General features: G+C 46.9%; 1 protein-coding gene across 1 annotated transcript in view; it reads right to left on the bottom strand.

Moving 5' to 3' along the window:
- Nucleotides 1-21,878, bottom strand: part of LOC121272284 (transcription factor HES-4-like) — a 167,310-nt gene that overhangs the window by 117,184 nt on the left and 28,248 nt on the right. Inside the window, exon 2 of the mRNA XM_041178851.1 lies at nt 11,875-11,950. The gene's annotated coding sequence lies outside the window, so the exon portion shown is untranslated. The remainder of the gene's footprint in view (nt 1-11,874; nt 11,951-21,878) is intronic.

The raw sequence follows: 21,878 nt of genomic DNA, 5'->3' as shown, positions 1-21,878 counted from the left end.
GGAGGGGGGGGGGGGGGGGGGGGGGGTGGGTGGGGGGGGGGAGGGGGAGGTGCGGGGGGTGGGGGGGGGGGTGGGGGGGGAGAGGGAGGTGCGGGGGGTGGGGGGGGTGGGGGGGGAGAGGGAGGTGCGGGGCTGGGGGGGGGAGAGGGAGGTGCGGGGGTGGGGGGGGGAGGGGGGGGGGAGAGGGAGGTGCGGGGGTGGGGGGGGGAGGGGGAGGTGCGGGGGGGGGAGAAGGAGGTGCGGGGGGGTGGAGAGGGAGGTGTGCGGCGGGGGGAGGGGGAGGTGCGGGGGGTGGGGGGGTTGGGGGGTGGAGAGGGAGGTGCGGGGGGGGGAGAGGGAGGTGCGGGGGGGTGGGGGGGTGCGGGGGGGGAGAGGGAGGTGCGGGGGTGGGGGGGGGAGGAGGAGGTGCGGGGGGGGGAGAGGGAGGTGCGGGGGAGTGGGGGGGGTGCGGGGGGGGAGAGGGAGGTGCGGGGGTGGGGGGGGGAGGGGGAGGTGCGGGGGGGGGGAGGGGAGAGGGAGGTGCGGGGGGGGGGTGCGGGGGGGGGGGGGAGAGGGAGGGGCGGGGGGGGGGGGGGGGGAGGGGAGGTGCGGGGGTGGGGGGGGGTGGAGGGGGGAGGGGGAGGTGCGGGGGGTGGGGGGGGGGGTGGGGGGGGGAGAGGGAGGTGTGCGGGGGGGGAGGGGGAGGTGCCGGAGGGGTGGGAGGGGGGGGTGGGGGGGGGAGAGGGAGGTGCGGGGGTGGGGGGGGAGGGGGAGGTGCGGGGGGGGGGTGAGGGAGGTGCGGGGGGGGGGGGAGAAGGAGGTGCGGGGGGGGGTGGAGAGGAAGGTGGGGGGGGGAGAAGGAGGTGCGGGGGGGGGGGGGGGGGGGGGGGGGGGAGAGGGAGGTGCGGGGGGTGGGGGGGTGCGGGGGGGGAGAAGGAGGTGCGGGGGGGGGGAGGGGGAGGTGCGGGGGGTGGGGGGGGGTGGGGGGGGAGAGGGAGGTGCGGGGGTGGGGGGGGGAGAGGGAGGTGCGGGGGGTGGGGGGGGGGAGAGGGAGGTGTGCGGCGGGGGGAGGGGGAGGTGCCGGAGGGGTGGGAGGGAGGGGGTGGGGGGGGGAGAGGGAGGTGCGGGGGTGGGGGGGGGAGAGGGAGGTGTGCGGCGGGGGGAGGGGGAGGTGCCGGAGGGGTGGGAGGGAGGGGGTGGGGGGGGGGAGAGGGAGGTGCGGGGGTGGGGGGGGGAGAGGGAGGTGCGGGGGTGGGGGGGGGAGAGGGAGGTGTGCGGGGCGGGGGGGAGGGGGAGGTGCGGGGGTGGGGGGGGTGGGGGGGGAGGGGGAGGTGCCGGAGGGGTGGGGGTGAGGGGGTGGGGGGGCAGAGTTGCAGGAAATGGGTCAGACACAATGGGTCAGGTTTCCAGCATCCGCTGTATTTTGCTTTTGTTGTAGATTGGGAAACCTGCTGAAACTGATGGGGGTGAAGAGGACGACGATAACAGATACCATAAATCAGGGAACAGTATTTGGCCAACACCAGGCTTAAATTTTCACAGTAGGAAGGGAGCTGAGAGATTTTACATTGAGGCCCTGGAAGAGCACGAGACGGGCACTGAACACGCTGCAGGATGAACAAAAGCTGAAGATTAAGCAGAGCCCCTAAGTGTCAATAAAACAGGGCAACACCATAAAGGCTGCAAAGGAAGAGGTTGAAAACTTGAGATGAAAAACCCTATCAGATGTAAACCCTTTTCTATCTAAAATACAGCAACATTCTTGCCACTGGTTATCAGGCTTAACCTGGTTTAATCGGGGGCTCGGTTAGCAATAGAAACAAAATGCTGGAAAAACTCAGCAGGTCTGACAACATCTGTGGAGAGAGAAACAGAGTTAACGTTTTGAATCTGCATGACCCTTCTTCAGAAGTTGTGGGAGAGATCGAGTCTGAAATGGGGAACCACTGTAGACTGTGTGAAATGGTTACAAGATGTGATGACACAGGCAGATTATTGAATCTTTAGTGTTCAGTGATGTCCCTGATCCTTGTTGACCAACTACTCATTAAATAGGTAATAGAGTCTACAGCACAGAGAAAGACCCTTCAGCCCATCAGGTCTGTGCTGGCAAACAAGTCCCTAACTGTTCTAATCCCATTTTCCAGCACTAGGCCTATAGCCCTGTATGTCATGGCATTGCAAGTGCACATCCAAATACTTCTTCAATGTTATGAGGGTTTCTGCCTCCACCACCCTTTCAGGCAGTGAGTTCCAGATTCCCACCACCCTCGGGTGGAAAAATCCTTCCTCACATCCCCTCTAAACCTTCAATCTATTCCTCCTGGTTATTGATCCCTCCACCAAGGGGAAAAGTTGAAAATGGATTTTTGTATCTACTCTTTTGGGTACCAGTTAGGGTGTGTAGGGAGAGATGGTGATGTAGTAATGTCACTGGACGAGTAATCTAGAGACCAGGCCAATACTCTGGGGACACAGGTTCAAATCTTATCACAGCAGCTCGTGGAATTTACATTCAGTCAATAAATGAAACCATGAAATGATCATTGTCATAAAAACGCATCTGGTTCACCAATGTCCTTTAGGGAAGGAAATCTGCTGTCCTTACCCAGTCTGATCTACATGTGACTCCAGACACACAGCAATGTGGTTGACTCTTAACTGCCCCTCTGAAATGGCCCAGCGAGACTCTCAGTTCAAGGGCAATTAGGGATGGGCAATAAAAGTCCACATGCGCTGCCCACATCCCATGAATGAATAAAGAAAATCACCAATTGGAATCTTTAAACCACAAATGCCCCCTTTTAAAAATCTATCAATTCTAAATTATAATAAAAATGAGAATTGGATACATTGTAAGTTTGTTTCCTGTATTTATTATACGCACTGGCCCTGCCCCCGACCGTGATTCCCACCAGTTGTGGAAAGTCTCCAGTCGGCACCAAGTGTTCCCTCCTCTTAGGATATCAGCTTTTCATCTAAGGTACATTTACAAGTCCCAATGCAAGTTGGGAAGGTCAGTAATAAAAACTAAGGGCTGGAAAAACTCAGCAGACCTAGTAATAGCTGTGAGGTGTGAAATAGTCTCAACCCTCTGAGTCCACTATGACTTCTTCAGAACACTATTTTGCTTTTATTATATTGGAAAGTTTGGTGTTGATTGAAAGCTGGGTTTTCTGACTGGCACTGGAACTGTAGAAGGTTGGACCCCGTGACTTATGAACTCAAATCTGACATTTTCACTCTATACAACTGAAGATTGTTCAACACATTTCTCTGATGTTATTGATGACTTGTATTCTGATTTAATAAGTGCCAGGTAATAACTACCTTGGAAAAAATATAACCCAAAAACCTCCTCTTGACCTTCAATAACATCACAGACACTGGCTTCCTCACCGTCAACATCTTGGGGGTTACTATTGACCAGAAGTTGAGCTGCAGCAGGCATCGACACCTCATCTACAAGAGCAGGGCTGAGAGTGTGTTATCTTTGAGTAGTTCACCTCCTGAGCCTCGAATATTTCAATCACTATATTCCACCTGCTTAAATAGAAGAGGCTGTAACAACACCAAAACTTGAGGAAAGTTTTTTTGCTTGGTGCACTTGCCATTATCCATCCAAACCTAATGTACCTAACAGCACAAGGATTGCAGAAGGTCCACCACCACCAAGGAAAATGGGGTAGACCGATCCTTGCCAAAGCACTTGCATCCAGAAATTATGGGCCATAATTTGCTGTCAAAAGGATGGTTAGGCTAATGGGACTCATTATTATTTATGAACAAGTTACAGTTACTTCAGCAAGGGAAATATGGGCAATTAACCTAACTGAGATGCATTGAATGATGTAGCCATACTGTTTAGCAGCTCAGAGGCCTGGTTGAATCTGGTTACTGGAGCTCCAGTTCAGTTCACTATAAACTCAGGGTTCTTTAGTGCAGCCGAGGCGAATGGAGTGCAGCTGAGCTAACTAAGTGAAGACTTAGAGTTTGGTGAGAGGGGAGTTCGGTGAAGAGGGTGGGGAAGAAGGTGTTGTTTCCTTTTGCTGTTTTTCTCACTCCGTAGAAATTGGTTCTTCCTCTCACATAAGGAAAGTGAATATCTGGTAAGTGGTTAAGTCCTATCCTAAAATAGTACACAAATTGGAGGTAAAGTGAATTAAATATATAAGAAAGCAACATAAGTAAATGATTCATATAATTAAGTAATTATTTAAAACACATTAAGGATGGGAGGACAGGTGATGTGTCAAGGCTGTAGCATGTGGGAGCTCCTGAATTCCTGTGTGATCCAGGACAAACACAGCGCAGTCATTGAGTTAGAGGCTGAGCTGCAGACACTGTGACACATCAGGGAGGGGGAAAGTTACCTGGATGTTTTATTCCAGGAGGCAGTCACACCACTTAGGATAGGGTCTTCTGATTTGGCCAGTGGCCACGGGCAGGAGCAGGAGTGTAAACCTCTGCAATTGTCCAGTAGGTTTGAGATTCTCTCAGCTTGTTTGAATGAGAGCAAGGGCTGCAGGGTGGATGAGCAAACTGACCATGGTACAGGAAGCCATCCAAGTGGAGGGAGCAAAAACTATTGTAGTGGTAGTAAGGGGATAGTATAGTGAGGGGGATTCACACGGTTCTCTGTAACAAAGAGCAAGAGTCCAGACAGCCATGTTGTCTGCTCAGGACATCTGCTCAGGGCTGGAGAGGTACTTGTGGTGGGAGGAGGAAGGTCCAGTGGTTGTGGTACCAGGTAGGTACCAACAACATAGGCAGGATGAGGAAGGAGGCTCTGCATAGTCAGTATGATGAGCTCACCACCGAATTAAGAAGCAGAATCTCAAAGGTAATAATTTCTGGATTATTACTTGAGCCACGTGCAAATTGACATAAGACAAATAAGATTAGAGAGATGAATACATGGCTCAAAGACTGATGTGGGGGAAGTGGGTTCCAGTTCATGGGGCACTGGCATCAGTATTGGGGAAAGTGGGCTCTGTACCATTGGGATGGTCTACACCTGAACTGTGCTGGGGCTGGTTCATGGGGCACTGGCACCAGTATTGGGGAAAGTGGGCTCTGTACCATTGGGATGGTCTACACCTGAACTGTGCTGGGGCTGGTTCATGGGGCACTGGCATCAGTATTGGGGAAAGTGGGATCTGTACCATTGGGATGGTCTACACCTGAACTGTGCTGGGGCTGGTTCATGGGGCACTGGCACCAGAATTGGGGAAAGAGGGATCTGTACCATTGGGATGGTCTACACCTGAACTGTGCTGGGGCTGGTTCATGGGGCACTGGCACCAGTATTGGGGAAAGTGGGATCTGTACTATTGGGATGGTCTCTGCCTGAACTGTGCTAGGGCTGGTTCATGGGGCACTGGCACCAGTATTGGGGAAAGAGGGATCTGTACCATTGGGATGGTCTCTGCCTGAACTGTGCTGGGGCTGGTTCATGGGGCACTGGCACCAGTATTGGGGAAAGTGGGCTCTGTACCATTGGGATGGTCTCTGCCTGAACTGTGCTGGGGCTGGTTCATGGGGCACTGGCACCAGTATTGGGGAAAGTGGGATCTGTACCATTGGGATGGTCTACACCTGAACTGTGCTGGGGCTGGTTCATGGGGCACTGGCACCAGTATTGGGGAAAGAGGGATCTGTACCATTGGGATGGTCTCTGCCTGAACTGTGCTGGGGCTGGTTCATGGGGCACTGGCACCAGTATTGCGGAAAGTGGGCTCTGTACCATTGGGATGGTCTCTGCCTGAACTGTGCTGGGGCTGGTTCATGGGGCACTGGCACCAGTATTGGGGAAAGTGGGCTCTGTACCATTGGGATGGTCTCTGCCTGAACTGTGCTGGGGCTGGTTCATGGGGCACTGGCACCAGTATTGGGGAAAGAGGGATCTGTACCATTGGGATGGTCTACACCTGAACTGTGCTGGGGCTGGTTCATGGGGCACTGGCACCAGTATTGGGGAAAGAGGGATCTGTACCATTGGGATGGTCTCTGCCTGAACTGTGCTGGGGCTGGTTCATGGGGCACTGGCACCAGTATTGGGGAAAGTGGGCTCTGTACCATTGGGATGGTCTCTGCCTGAACTGTGCTGGGGCTGGTTCATGGGGCACTGGCACCAGTATTGCGGAAAGTGGGCTCTGTACCATTGGGATGGTCTACACCTGAACTGTGCTGGGGCTGGTTCATGGGGCACTGGCACCAGTATTGGGGAAAGAGGGATCTGTACCATTGGGATGGTCTCTGCCTGAACTGTGCTGGGGCTGGTTCATGGGGCACTGGCACCAGTATTGGGGAAAGAGGGATCTGTACCATTGGGTTGGTCTCTGCCTGAACTGTGCTGGGGCTGTTTCATGGGGCACTGGCACCAGTATTGGGGAAAGAGGGATCTGTACCATTGGGATGGTCTACACCTGAACTGTGCTGGGGCTGGTTCATGGGGCACTGGCACCAGTATTGGGGAAAGTGGGCTCTGTACCATTGGGATGGTCTCTGCCTGAACTGTGCTGGGGCTGGTTCATGGGGCACTGGCACCAGTATTGGGGAAAGAGGGATCTGTACCATTGGGATGGTCTACACCTGAACTGTGCTGGGGCTGGTTCATGGGGCACTGGCACCAGTATTGGGGAAAGTGGGATCTGTACCATTGGGATGGTCTACACCCGAACTGTGCTGGGGCTGGTTCATGGGGCACTGGCACCAGAATTGGGGAAAGAGGGATCTGTACCATTGGGATGGTCTACACCTGAACTGTGCTGGGGCTGGTTCATGGGGAACTGGCACCAGTATTGGGGAAAGAGGGATCTGTACCATTGGGATGGTCTCTGCCTGAATTGTGCTGGGGCTGGTTCATGGGGCACTGGCACCAGTATTGGGGAAAGTGGGCTCTGTACCATTGGGATGGTCTACACCTGAACTGTGCTGGGGCTGGTTCATGGGGCACTGGCACCAGTATTGGGGAAAGTGGGCTCTGTACCATTGGGATGGTCTACACCTGAACTGTGCTGGGGCTGGTTCATGGGGCACTGGCACCAGTATTGAGGCAAGTGGGATCTGTACCATTGGGATGGTCTCTGCCTGAACTGTGCTGGGGCTGGTTCATGGGGCACTGGCACCAGTATTGGGGAAAGTGGGATCTGTACCATTGGGATGGTCTACACCTGAACTGTGCTGGGGCTGGTTCATGGGGCACTGGCACCAGTATTGGGGAAAGAGGGATCTGTACCATTGGGATGGTCTACAGCTGAACTGTGCTGGGGCTGGTTCATGGGGCACTGGCACAAGTATTGGGGAAAGTGGGATCTGTACTATTGGGATGGTCTACACCTGAACTGTGCTGGGGCTGGTTCATGGGGCACTGGCACCAGTATTGGGGAAAGAGGGATCTGTACCATTGGGATGGTCTACACCTGAACTGTGCTGGGGCTGGTTCATGGGGCACTGGCACCAGTATTGGGGAAAGTGGGCTCTGTACCATTGGGATGGTCTACACCTGAACTGTGCTGGGGCTGGTTCATGGGGCACTGGCACCAGTAATGGGGAAAGAGGGATCTGTACCATTGGGATGGTCTACACCTGAACTGTGCTGGGGCTGGTTCATGGGGCACTGGCACCAGTATTGGGGAAAGTGGGCTCTGTACCATTGGGATGGTCTCTGCCTGAACTGTGCTGGGGCTGGTTCATGGGGCACTGGCACCAGTATTGGGGAAAGTGGGCTCTGTACCATTGGGATGGTCTACACCTGAACTGTGCTGGGGCTGGTGTCCTTGTGCGTGGCAAATCTAGAGAAGTAGAGGGCTTTAAACTGAATAGTGGGTGCAAGGGATCAAATCTGGGAAGATGTGGTAAACAAAATTGTAGAAACATGGCAAGAGAGAAAGGTATTAATATGAGAAATGATAAATAGACTGTGACAGGAAAGGGCAGAGAGTACAATTGTAAGAGTCAACCAGCAGATACGGCTAGACACTACAAAAATAATAACAGGGCAAAACTAAAGGCTCTATGGAAATGCACGTAGCATTTGAAACAAAACAGATGAACTGATAGAACAAATAGAAATAAATAAGTACGATCTGATAGCCATTACAGAGATATGACTGCAGGATGACATAGATTGGGACCTAAATATTAAAGGATACGTGACATTAAGGAAGTACAGGAAGTTAGGGCAAGATGGAGGGTGGCTCTGTTAATTAATGATGGTGTTAGCACATTAGAGAGGGATGACTTAAGTTCAGGAAACCAGGGTGTAGAAGCAGCTTGGGCTGGGATGAGGAATGATAAGGGCAAGAAGTCAGTTGTGGTTATGGTGTACAGGACCCCTACACAGTAGGACAGAGTATAAAAGAAGAGATAATGGGAGCTTGCCAGAAAGGTATAGCAATAATCATGGGGGATTTTAATCCACAGATAGACTGGAAAAATCAGACGGGAAAAGGTAGCATAAATGAGGAGTTCATAGAATATTCTTGGGATAGTTCCTTAGAACAGCGCATTCTGGAGCCAACCAGACAGCAGGCTATACTAGACTTTATATCGAGCACTGAATTAGGATTAATTGATAACCTCCTAGTGAAGGCACCCCTAGGTAGCAGCAATTATAATATGATTGAATTTTATATTCATTTTGAGGAAGAAACGAGTGTGTCCAAAACTAGTATTTTAAACTTAAATATTGAGGTAATTATGAGGGCATGAAAGTGGAGTGAACTGGCAAATGAGGTTAAGGGATAGATCAATAGAGGTTCAGTGGCAGACATTTGAAGGGATATTTCAGAATACACAGAATAGGCACATTCCCATGAGAGAGAAACATTCCAAGGGGAGGGCCCACCACCATCCATGGTTAACTAAAAATGGTAAAGACAGTATCAAACTTAAAGAAAAAGCAGGTAATTACGCAAAGATGGGTGGCAGGTCAGAGATTGGAAAGAATATAAAGAACAACAAAAAATGACAACGATTAATAAGGAGGGAAAAATTAGAGTGTGAGAAAGCTAGCTGTTAATATAAAGATGGATAGGAAGAGTTTCTATAGATATTTAAATAAGAAAAGAGTTAAAGTGAGCATTGGTCCTATGGAGAGTGCTTCTGGAGAATTGATAATGGAAAGTAGGGAGATGACAGATGAAGCAAACAGGTATTTTGCTTCGGTCTTCACTATAGAGGACACAAGTAACATCCCAGAAATAGCTGTAAATCAGGAAATGGAAGGCAGGGAGAAATTGGGAAAATTACAATCACCAGGAAAGTGGTGTTAAGCAAATTGTTCTGGCTGCAGGCTGACAAATCCCCAGGTCCAGATGGATTTCACCTTAAAGTCTCAAGCAGTGGCTAGTGAGATAGCTGATGCATGATTAATTTTCTGAAATTCCTTAGATTTGGAGAAGGTTCCATTAGACTGGAAAATAGCAAGCATAACTCCTTTTATTCAAAAAGGGAGGGAGACAGAAAGCAGGAAACTATAGGCCAGTTATCCTAACATCTGTCATAGGGAAAATGTTAGAAGCTATTATTAAAGATGTTATAGCAAGGCACTTAGAAAAATTCGAGGTAATCAGGCAGCGTCAGCATGGTTTCAATTTATTGGAGTTCTTTGAAGGAGTAACATGTGCTGTGGATAAAGGGGAACAAGTGGATGTACTTAGATTTCCAGAAAGCATTTGATGATGTGCCACATCAAAGGTTATTGCAGAAAATAAAAGCTCATGGTGTAGAGGGTAACATGTTGACATGGACAGAAGATTGGTTAGCTAACAGGAAGCAGAGAGTATGTATAAATGGGTCTTTATCTGGTTGACTGGATGTGACGAGTGGTGTGCCACAGGGATCAGCGCTGGGACCTCAACTGTTTACAATTTATATAAATGACTTGGATGAAGGGACCGAAGGAATGGTTTCTAAATTTGCTGATGACACAAAGGTGGGTAGGAAAGTGAAAGTGGATGCAAGGAAGCTACAAAGTGACTTAGGTTAAATGAGGGGGCAAAGATCTGGCAAATGGGGTATAACGTGGGAAAATGTGAAATTCTTCATTTTGGCAGGAAGAATAAAAAAGAAGCTTATTATCTAAATGGTGAGAGATTGAGGAGTTCTGAAATTCAGAGGGATGTGGGTGTTCTAGTGCATGAATCACAAAAGATTAGTGTGCAGGTACAGCAGGTAATTAGGAAAGCTAATAGAATGTTATTGTTTATTGTGAGGGGAATCGAATATGAAAGTAGGGAGGTTATCCTTTAATTATATAGGGCATTGGTGAGACCACATCCGGAGTATTGTGTACAGTGCTGGACTCCTTATTTAAAGAAAGGTGGAAATGCGTAAGAAGCAGTTAAGAGAAGGTTTACTAGCCTAATGCCAGGAATGGGTGAGTTGTCTTATGAGTCAAGGTTGGACAGGTTAGGCTCGTATCCGCTGGAGTTTAGAAGATTAAGAGGTGACTTAACTGAAACCTTTAAGACCCTGAGGGGTCTTGACAGGGTGAATGTGGAGAGGGTGTTTCCTCTTGGGGAGAATCTAGAGCTAGGGGTCACTGTTTAAAAATAAGGTGTCACTCATTTAAGACAGAAATGAGGAGAATGAGGGTTGAGAGCCTTTGGAACACACTTCCTCAAAACGTGATGGAAGCAGAGTCTCTGAATATTTTTAAGGAGAGCTAGATAGATTCTTGATTAACAAGGGGGTGAAAGGTCATTGGGTTTAGGCAGGAATGTGGGGTTGAGGTTACATTCAGATCAGCCATGATCTTATTGACTGATGGAGTGGACTTGAGGGGCCGAGTGGCCTTTTCCTGCTCCTAATTAATTTGTTCATATGCCCGAAATAAGTTGAACCCACTTTTGGCAAGGTTTATTACTAGATCTGCTGACTGTAATTGTTTAAGTAAGGCCTCCAGCTGATTTAAATGGTCTTTCCATGTGTTGCCATTTACCGATTCATCATCCAAGTAAACCACACAGTTCCAAACATTAGTGATCACCTGATTCATTATTCTTTGGAAAGTGGCTAGAGCATTTTTTAGTCCAAATGGCATTATTCAGCATTGGTATAGCCCATTTGGTGTGATTAAAAACCGATATCTCCTTAGCTCATGGTGTTAAACGTACTTGCCAGTATCCTTTCAACAAAACTATCTTCGTAAGGAATGTGGCGCTGCTAACTCTGTCAATACAATCTTCTAGGCGAGGTGTTGGGTAGGAATCCATTTTTGTTACTGCATTAACCTTTCTGTAGTCTGTGAAGAAACTGGTTGACCTGTTGGGTTTAGGCACTTACACTACAGAACACCATCTGCTTTGACTAGGCTCAATTAGGTGATTTTCTAACACATACTGAATTTCTGCTGTCACTTCTGCTTGTTTTTCTGGACTTAACCAATAAGGATGTTGATTTATGGGAGAAAATTCCCCGACATCCATTTCGTGTGTGGCTAAAGTTGTAGACCCTGGTTTATCCCTACAGATCCCCTTAAATTCTGTGAGTAACCTCACTAGATCCTCTCATTGTCCTACCTCTAAGTATGAAAATATGGTATCTAACTGTCTTAATATTTGTGTTAGCTAACTGGATAGGAGGAGGCTCAATTTATGAACTAAGTCTCCTTCTACCTCACTCTCACTGTCTCTCTTATGCTTCACTATGCTTACAACCTGATATACCTGCTCTTTCCTATCTTCCTCCCCACGATGGTATCATTTTAACATATTGATATGACACAGCCGACTCTTTTTCCTATCATCTGGTGTATTTATGAAGTAATTTGCTTTATTAACCCTCGATTACCTTGTATGGACCACTGAACCATGCTCTGAGGCTCCCCCTGTAAAGGCAATAACACTTCATCCCCTGGTTGTAATATTCGGTTTGCAGCTTGCTTACCTGCCCATTCCTTCATCCTTGTTTGAGAGACTTTAAGATGTTCTCGAGGCACTTTACAGGCTCCCGGGAGCCATTCCTGGAAACACAGACACATAATGTAACATTCTCTCCTAAAAACCTTTCTTAGACTAATTTCAGAGGATCTCTTATCTCATGTCTGTAAATTAATCCAAAGGGGCTGAAACCAGTCGATTCATTTGGTGAATCTCGGGTAGCAAATAAAAGAAAATCCAGACCTTTGTCCCAATCGTGGGGACATTCATGACAATTTGCTTTAATCATTGTTTTGAGAGTTTGATGGTACCTCTCTAAAGCTCCCTGTGTTCGGGGTTGATATGTTGTGGACTTTAACTATTTTATACCTAACCTACTCATAAGGCTCTGGAAAATTTTTGACATAAAATTGGAACCTTGATCGACTGGATCTCTACCAGTAATCCATATCGAGCAAAAAATTGGGTTAACTTTCTGCCACTACTTTAGCTGTACTGGTCCTCAAAGAGATGGTCTCTGGAAATCGAGTTGTCATATGCATAACAGTAAGGATATCCTGGTGTCCTGCTTTTGTTTTTAGTAATGGACCCACACAGCCCACTAACACCCTACTGAATGGTTCCCCAAAAACTGGTACAGGAATTAAGATGCTGGTTTGATTGCATGCTGTGGTTTTTCTACCACTTGGCACGTTTCACAAAACTGCTTTACGTCCTTATGAAGACCTGGGCTGTAAAACTGCCAGTTTATCCATGCTTGAGTTTTCCATATCCCTACATGTCCTGCCAAGGGAATTTCATGTGCTATTTGTAATATCTCTTTATAATATTTGGGTGGTACCACTACCTGATGAACAAGCGTCCACTCCTCATCTGCAGGTCTATGAGGAGGTCTCCATCTCCTCATTAGAATTTCATTTCTAATATTGTTACGTCAAAATTACTTTGTTTTACCCTCTTAAACTCTCAATATAGGTCTGCCCAGGTTGTTTCCTTGTATTCTGAAATTCCTGCCTGTATTCCTCAGGGACTAACTCATAGACACTCAGAATAGTCTTTGTAACTGCAACACAATCCATAGAAACATCTTCTGAAAGTGAAGCATAAACCTCGGGAGCTCTACCCACCAGCCTGCTCTGTAAGAGCAATGTCCAGATTTCGTTTGGCCACTTCATTTGCTTAGCTACCTTCTCAAATGAAATAAAGAATGGGCCTCTACATCCTTTTTCTCAAACTTTGGAAAAGCTTGTGCTAAATTTAAACATCTCCCCACTAAGCTTTGGGTTGGAGGTTTTTTCATCATCAGAACCTCCCTCAGCACCTGAGGCCTCTTTGTTTAAGGTCCAGCCTTTTAGGCTGGTATTCCCTTTCTCAATTCTTCTCTCTCTCCTTTGCTTCTCTTTCTTTATCCTTCTCCCTTGGCTGAAATTCCAGTTGCAGCTTCCTAAATGCTGTTTTTCTTCCATGTTCTTTTGCCTCCAGCGTTTTTAATGCCAATTCTTTATTTTCCTTTCTCTCCTGGTCTTTCTCTTTCCTTCTATTTCTCTTTCCTTCTATTTCTCTTTCCTTCTATTTCTCTTTCCTTCTATTTCCCTTTCCTTCTATTTCCCTTTCCCTTTCCTTCTATTTCCCTTTCCCTTTCCTTCTATTTCCCTTTCCCTTTCCTTCTATTTCCCTTTCCCTTTCCTTCTATTTCCCTTTCCCTTTCCTTCTATTTCCCTTTCCCTTTCCTTCTATTTCCCTTTCCCTTTCCTTCTATTTCCCTTTCCCTTTCCTTCTATTTCCCTTTCCCTTTCCTTCTATTTCCCTTTCTCTTTCCTTCTATTTCCCTTTCTCTTTCCTTCTATTTCCCTTTCTCTTTCCTTCTATTTTCCTTTTTCTTTTGCCTCTAATTCAAGTTTTTTTTCCAGTTCTTTTTCATGTTCAAATTGCTTCATTTGCATCTGGCCCTTTGCTAACTCAATTGAATCATCCCCTGGAGAATGTGGTCTCTCTGGTGTCCCTTCTGGTTTCAAATGCTGTGCTATCATCTCAACTATGTCTGCTTTCCTCACCCCTTTGGATAATTCTAACTCCAGTTTATCCACCAATTCCGTTAGCTTACTCTTGGTTAATTTCTGTAAACCAGCCATGGTTAGGTTTTCCATCTGTAAAAAAGCCTTTGTCTTTTTAGTTTACCAATGATAAGAAACTTGATCGCCGTCCCTTTATCCCTTACCAATTATTATTCTGCGTCCAATCACCTACTGTCCGCATTTCAAATCCTGAAAGAGCCCCTAGTTTGTTATGACTGGGCTGAGAGGAATGCATGACTTATCAAGCTGCCACTACTCCATAGGCCATACCATTAATTTAAACGTTTAATTTTCTCACTGAAATGGCCAGTTGTGTACCTATACCTCTAGTACCCAGAAGAAAAGAGGCTCTACCAGGCTTCTTCAAAAACTCAATTAATTTATTTTAAAACAAAACTTCTTTTAATAAGTTTCAAATACTGATTAACACACAATTATAATTAAGAATTTCTCCAGCACACACACACACAGAAACAAAAGACAGTCTCCATTCAGAGCTGGGCTTTGGAAACTGGACATTATAAAATAAAGGATAAAGTTTGCAGGGTCTTGATGCTGTCGACTTGGAGTTCTCTCATGAAGATGGGCTGCTAGTCCCAGTGGATGTCTAGAAGTCCCCACCACTGGTCTCAGCTTCTCAGGTCCAAATGCAGACTGGTTACACTCAGATGAAGGTTCTCTGGCTACAGGTTGATAGCCCCAGAAAATTTTAGGCAAAGTAGAGAGAGGGAGCAATCAAGGTAGCCTTCCCTTCTCAGCTTGATCTCCAATGAGACTGTCTTTAAAACAAGCAGGCTCACAATTTAGTTTCTACCCTCTTTCCCATCTGATTGCCTTTCTGTCTCCCAGCTTCATTAATTAAAACACTTTGCAGCTCAACACAAACACACAGCTCCAAGGACCATACAGATCAGATGATTTCTTGGAAAAGACCTGCTTGTTTACAGTTCCAAGGTGAACTTAAGGCCATTAAAAAAAACAAATCCCAAGTTAGCATCCGCATGTCCAGATCATGCCAAATCCTTTCATTTTGTAAAAGAGAACTTCGGTCTTGAGAGATATGATTCTAACACTGTACGTGGTTGGCAATTGGAGCATAAAGTTGTTGGGATGAAATACACTATGGTTTGTATAATGCTGGCGTTGGAGATGTGAGGGAGGGATATTCTGCAGTTTTAATTTGTGATTAGTGAGTAATTTGTAATCTTCCCTCAGGAAACTATAACTTTATAGGACAGGATTTATGATGGAGGAGATGTGAATTGTTGTAGTGGGTCCATCTTGGACCCCCAGATTTTCATTTAAGTTTATTCTTTTAGAACATCTTTCCAGTCTTTTTTTGTGATATATCACATGTTGCTGAAATATAAATGCCCCACAAATTTACACCATATAATCTCACCAGTTAGAAAACAATTCACTAAAATTGAACTCTGTTGTCAAACTCATTTCCATATAAAGTGAAATTAAAATTTAAGTTTGATCTTTATTCCAAAGCTGTTCTTTAATTGCTGGATTATTGGTTACATTTTTATTAATTGTCATAAAGCACATAGACAGTAGTGGACAGTAAGGACAATGTGGCAACTTGCCTGAAGAAACTGAATGGAAAAGGGGAGTTTACATATCATTTCTTGCCAGACCCTGTAGCACATGAGCTATCGAAGAATGTTAAGAGGTGGGTTAAAGTCAATGATGAGTTGTACATGGTCTGTTGAAAGAGATTAAGTGAGTGTGGTAGAGTCCGTAACATCGTTAAGTGTACATGGGGTGTGGTTTAGATGCAGTCTTGATGTCCTTTTCCCATTTGATACTTTTGCTCAGTATTATTTCAGATGTGTGACTAAGCTCATGAAATAATCCCTGATTATCTGTTGTAAACACTGCTGCTGTGCTTTCTGATGTCTTTATTTTTAGAGGAAGTTACAGCTTCCTGCTTTTGAAAGGGTGAAACGTACAGTGGAGGATTGTTCACTGTTCAAGTTTTGGAATAATTGCTACGTATCCCTCAGTGCAAGAAACATTTCCCAAAAGCAGAAGCATGGATAATGAAAGAGTAAGTCTATTTAAAACTAGCTACTGGGGTCAGTATATGTGGCTATCCATCTGTTAAAGACCCGACTGGTTTACTATTGATCTTTTATTGAAAACAAACTGCTGTCCTTACTCAGACTGGTTTATGTGGCTCCAGTGCCACAAAAATGTGGTTGACTCTTGATTTCCCTCTGGAAAGAGCATAGTTAACCACTCAGTTACATAAACCACATCTTCTGCAGCAGCTCAAGATGACGACTCTCCATCATCTGCCAACGGCAGCTAAGGGTGTGCATTAAATGCTGGCCTTGGCATCCCAATTACATAACTGCTACACTGGTACAAGTTTGGATAAGGTACTCGTCCAGAACTGCCACACAGTAACAGACTGTCCGATAAGCTGATCACCCCTGCACAAAGAAACTTGGTTGATAACATAACTGCAATAAGTTCAATTCTCCAAGTGGCTTCTCAGTGGCATGTGGACTCCCAATCCACATCAAGGAGATCAGATCAGGAGGTCCTTGATGCAAATGTTGACGCATGTGTTATCTATTTTTGTTTACTTTTGATTTAAAGAGAAAGAATGAGAATTTCAAGCTGATGACCCACCATCCGTGGTTAATTAACCAAGTTAAAGATATATGAAACTTAAGTAAAAAGTATATCATTGTGCAAAGATGGGTGGCAGGTCAGCTGATTGACAGAATATAAAAAACAGCAAAGGATGATTAAAAGATTAATAAGGAGGGGAAAATTAGAGTTTGGGAGAAAGCTATCGAGAAATATTAAAAACAAGTATTAAGAGTTTCTATAGATAGTTTAAAAAAGAGCTGAGTTAATGAAGGGGAGTGTTGATCCTATAGAAAGTGAGTCTGGGGAGTTAATAATGCAAAATAAGGAGATGGCAGATGTATTGAACAGGTATTTTGCATTGATCCTCACTACAGAGGATACAAGTAACATCCCAGGAAGAGCTGTAATCAGGAAATAGAAGGGCAGGGAGGAACTCAAGAAAATTACGATCACTAGGGAAGTGTTACTGAGCAAATCATTGGAGCTGTGGGCTGACAAATCCCCGGGTCCTGATGGACTTCATCCTAGGCTCTTAAAAGAAGTGGCTAGGGAGAGAGTTGACGTGGCAGCATCTGCGGAGAGGAGCACAGTTAACATTTCGAGTCCGAATGACCTTTCAACAGAACCAAGTAAGAATAGAAGAGAGGTGAAATATAAGCTGGTTTAAAGGGGGTGGTGGGGGGTGGGGGGGTGGTGGGGTGGTGGTGGTGCGGTGGGTCAAGTAGAGCTGGGTAGAGGGCCAGTGATAGGTAGAGATAACCAAAAGATGTCACAGAAAAAAGGACAAGACTTGCTGCAATGTTCCAAACGCAAACTGGAGGAACAGCACCTCATCTTCTGACTAGGCACTTTACAGCCTTCCGGACTCAATATTGAATTCAACCACTTTAGATCATGAACTCTCTCCTCCATCCCCACCCCCTTTCCGATTTCCACCCCCCCCCCACCCCACTTTTTTTATTCTTATTTTTTTTTCCAATAATATATATAGATTTTTCTTTTCTCACCTATTTCCATTATTTTTAAATGTATTTCCATCCATTGCTTTATCTCTACCTTTTAGCCAATTTCAATCCCTTCCCCCCACCCCCACCCCCACTCGGACTATCTGTACCTTCACCCCACCCCACCCCCACTAGGGCTATCTGTACCTTCACCCCACCCCACCCCCACTAGGGCTATCTGTACCTTCACCCCACCCCACCCCCACAAGGGCTATCTGTACCTTCACCCCACCCCACCCCCACTAGGGCTATCTGTACCTTCACCCCACCCCACCCCCACTAGGTCTATCTGTACCTTCACCCCACCCCACCCCCACTAGGGCTATCTGTACCTTCACCCCACCCCACCCCCACTAGGGCTATCTGTACCTTCACCCCACCCCACCCCCACTAGGGCTATCTGTACCTTCACCCCACCCCACCCCCACAAGGGCTATCTGTACCTTCACCCCACCCCACCCCCACTAGGTCTATCCGTACCTTCACCCCACCCCCACTAGGTCTATCCGTACCTTCACCCCACCCCCACTAGGTCTATCCGTACCTTCACCCCACCCCCACTAGGTCTATCCGTACCTTCACCCCACCCCCACTAGGGCTATCTGTACCTTCACCCCACCCCCACTAGGGCTATCTGTACCTTCACCCCACCCCCACCCCCACCCCCACTAGGGCTATCTGTACCTTCCCCCCACCCCCACTAGGGCTATCTGTACCTTCACCCCACCCCCACTAGGGCTATCTGCACCTTCCCCCCCACCCCCACTAGGGCTATCTGTACCTTCACCCCACCCCACCCCCACTAGGACTATCTGTACCTTCCCCCCACCCCACCCCCACTGGGGCTATCTGTACCTTCACCACCCCCCCCCACCCCCACTAGGGCTATCTGTACCTTCCCCCCACCACACCCCCACTAGGACTATCTGTACCTTCCCCCCACCCCACCCCCACTGGGGCTATCTGTACCTTCACCACCCCCCCCCCACCCCCACTAGGGCTATCTGTACCTTCACCCCACCCCACCCCCACTAGGGCTATCTGTACCTTCACCCCACCCCACCCCCACTAGGGCTATCTGAACCTTCACCCCACCCCCACTAGGGCTATCTGTACCTTCACCCCACCCCCACTAGGGCTATCTGTACCTTCTCCCCACCCCACCCCCACTAGGGCTATCTGTACCTTCACCCCCCCACCACTAGGGCTATCTGTACCTTCTCCCCACCCCACCCCCACTAGGTCTATCTGTACCTTCACTCCACCCCCACTAGGTCTATCTGTACCTTCTCCCCACCCCACCCCCACTAGGGCTATCTGTCCCTTCACCCCACCCCACCCCACCCCCACTAGGGCTATCTGTAACTTCTCCCCACCCCACCTCCACTAGGGCTATCTGTACCTTCACCCCACCCCACCCCACCCCCACTAGGGCTATCTGTACCTTCTCCCCACCCCACCCCCACTAGGGCTATCTGTACCTTCCCCCCACCCCACCCCCACTAGGGCTATCTGTACCTTCTCCCCACCCCATCCCCACTAGGGCTATCTGTACCTTCACCCCACCCCCACTAGGGCTATCTGTACCTTTCTCCCACCCCACTCCCACTAGGGCTACCTGTACCTTCACCCCACCCCACCCCCACTAGGGCTATCTGTACCTTCCCCCCACCCCCACTAGGGCTATCTGTACCTTCACCCCCACCCCACCCCCACTAGGTCTATCTGTACCTTGCGTGTCCTGCTTTCTACCCTTAATTAGCACATTCCTTAGATAATATCGCCACCTTCAACACCTCTTTGTCCTTTTGTCTGTGACATCTTTTGGTTATCTCCACCTATCACTGGCCCTCTATCCAGCTCTACCAGTTTCCCACCACCCCCCCCTCGCCTTAAACCAGCTTATATTTCACCTCTCTTCTATTTTTCCTTAGTTCTGTTGAAGATTCATGCAGACTCGAAACGTTAACTGTGTTTCTCTCCGCAGATGCTGTCAGATCTGCTGAGTTTTTCCAGGTATTTTTGTTTTTACTTTGGAGTTCCAGCATCCACAGTTTTTTGCTTTTATCTTGAGATAGTTGATGTGTTGATTTTAATTTTCAAGATTTCCCCAGATTCTGGGACGGTTCCATTAGATGGTTAAATAGCAAATGTAACTCCTTTATTCAAAAAGGGAGGGAAACAGAAAATGGGAAACTCCAGGCCAGTTAACCTAACATCTGTCATAGGGAAAATGTTAGAGCTATTATTGAATATGTTATAACAGAGTACATGGAAAGATTCAAGGTAATCATGCAGAGTCAATATTGTTTTGTGAAAGGGAAATCCTATTTAAACAATTTATTGGAGTTCTTTGAAGGAGTCACGTGCTGTGGATAAAGGGGAAGTGATGGATGTACTATAGTTAGATTTCAAGAAGGCATTTGATAAGGTGCCATGTCAAAAAATTATTGTGGAAAATAAAAGCTCATGGTGTAGGGGTAACATGTTGGTAGGGATAGAAGATTGGCTATCTAACAGGAAACAGAGTAAATAGATCATTTTCTGGTTGTCAAGATGTAATGAGTAGTTTGCCTCAGGGATCAGAGCTGGGACCTCCTCTTTACAATTTATACAAATGACTGGAATGAAGGGGCTGACAGTACGGTTGCTAAATTTACTGATGACATCAAGATAGATGTGAAAGTAAGTTGTGATAAGGACATGAGGCTACAAAGGGATGTAGATTGGTGAAGTGAATGGGGTATAATGTTGGAAAATGTGAAATTGTCCATTTTGGCAGGAAAAATAAAAAAGTATATTATCTAATGCTGAGGGATTGCCGAGCTCTGAGATGCAGAGGGATCTAAGTGTCCTCGTGCATGAATTGCAGAATAGCAAGTAATTGGGAAAGCTAATAGAATGTTATTATTTATCATGAGGGGAATTGAATTTAAAACTAAGGAGGTTATGCTTCAGTTATACAGGGCACTGGTGAGACCACATCTGGAGTACTGTGCACAGTATTGGTCTCCTTATTTAAGGAGGGATGTAAATGTGTTGGAAGCAATTCAGAGAAGGTTTAATAGACTAATACCTGGAATGGGTGGGTTGTTTTATGAGGAAAGGTTGGACAGGTTAGGCTTGTATCCGCTGGAGTTTAGGAAAGTGAGAGGTGACTTGATTGAAACTTATAAGATCCTGAGGGGTCTTGACAGGGTGGATGTGGAGAGGGTGTTTCCTCTTGTGGGAGAATCTAGATCTAGGGGTCACTGTTTAAAATTGAGTCACCCGCTTAAGACTGAGATGAGGAGAAATTTGTTCTGAGGGGCTTGAGTCTTTGAAACTCTGCTTCCACTGCCTTTTCAGGGAGAGAATCTTTGAATAATTTTAAGGCCCAGCTAGATAGGTTCATAATAAGAAATCGGGTGAAAGGTTATCGGGGTAGGCGGGAGTGTGGGGTTGAGGTTATAATCGGATCAGCCATGATCTTGTTGAATGACGGAGCAGGCTCGAGGGGCTGAGTGGCCTACTCCTCCTAATTTGTATGTTCCTGTGACACATTTTGAGGGCTTTGTCCTGAATTCTATTAAGCATTACTGTAAACAGCTCCTGTGGATGCAGATGCTGTTCTGAGTTTGCTAAAAATTAGATTGAAGGTGTCCACCTGAGTCCAATTAACATGGAGATTCCAAGAGTTGAAATGTGACTATTCTCTAATTGTCACAAAATTTACACTGAACGTTTGGACCGTGCACTCTCTTCAATCTACCTTTTCCACCTTGCAATTAATGACAATTTTTAATTTTTCAGGATTCCTCTCCCTCATCTTACAACCACAGGATAGTGTCGATGTCCCTTCCTCTGTCTGACTCCTTTACATCCTCACTTCCAAAGTCATCAGTGTGTAATGGAATGACATCCCCCCTTCAGCTTTCAAATGAAGGTCAGTACAAATTTTATCTATGGGGAGTGGATGACGCTGTGTTTAAATGCTGATGTGTCCCACGTGAAATGCACATTAAAATCCAACCCTAGTTAATGGTGTGTTTGTGTGTATCCTAGAGGCATTACCTGGAATGAATTTAGACGCTCTCGATTATGCAAATCTTGACAAATGTTCACAATACAGATCTATCCATAGTTCATGACTAAATGATTTGTTTCACTCAGGAAGGTAACATACTGCTTGGAGTGGAACATAGAAAGGGATGCCTTTGAGTTTCAAAAGCTGGAGCTATTAAGCTCGATTTATTCAAATTGATTAGAAATTTGCAGCATCTTGTGTGTGTAACTGTTTACCGGGCCATAATATTCTCTCTATACGTAATAAAATATTTAGA

Source organism: Carcharodon carcharias, chromosome 33 (genome assembly GCF_017639515.1).
Source record: "Carcharodon carcharias isolate sCarCar2 chromosome 33, sCarCar2.pri, whole genome shotgun sequence".
NCBI classification, from domain to species: domain Eukaryota; kingdom Metazoa; phylum Chordata; class Chondrichthyes; order Lamniformes; family Lamnidae; genus Carcharodon; species Carcharodon carcharias.
The sequence above is the reverse complement of the archived record's forward strand: the minus strand, read 5'-3'. Positions and strand labels throughout refer to the sequence as shown.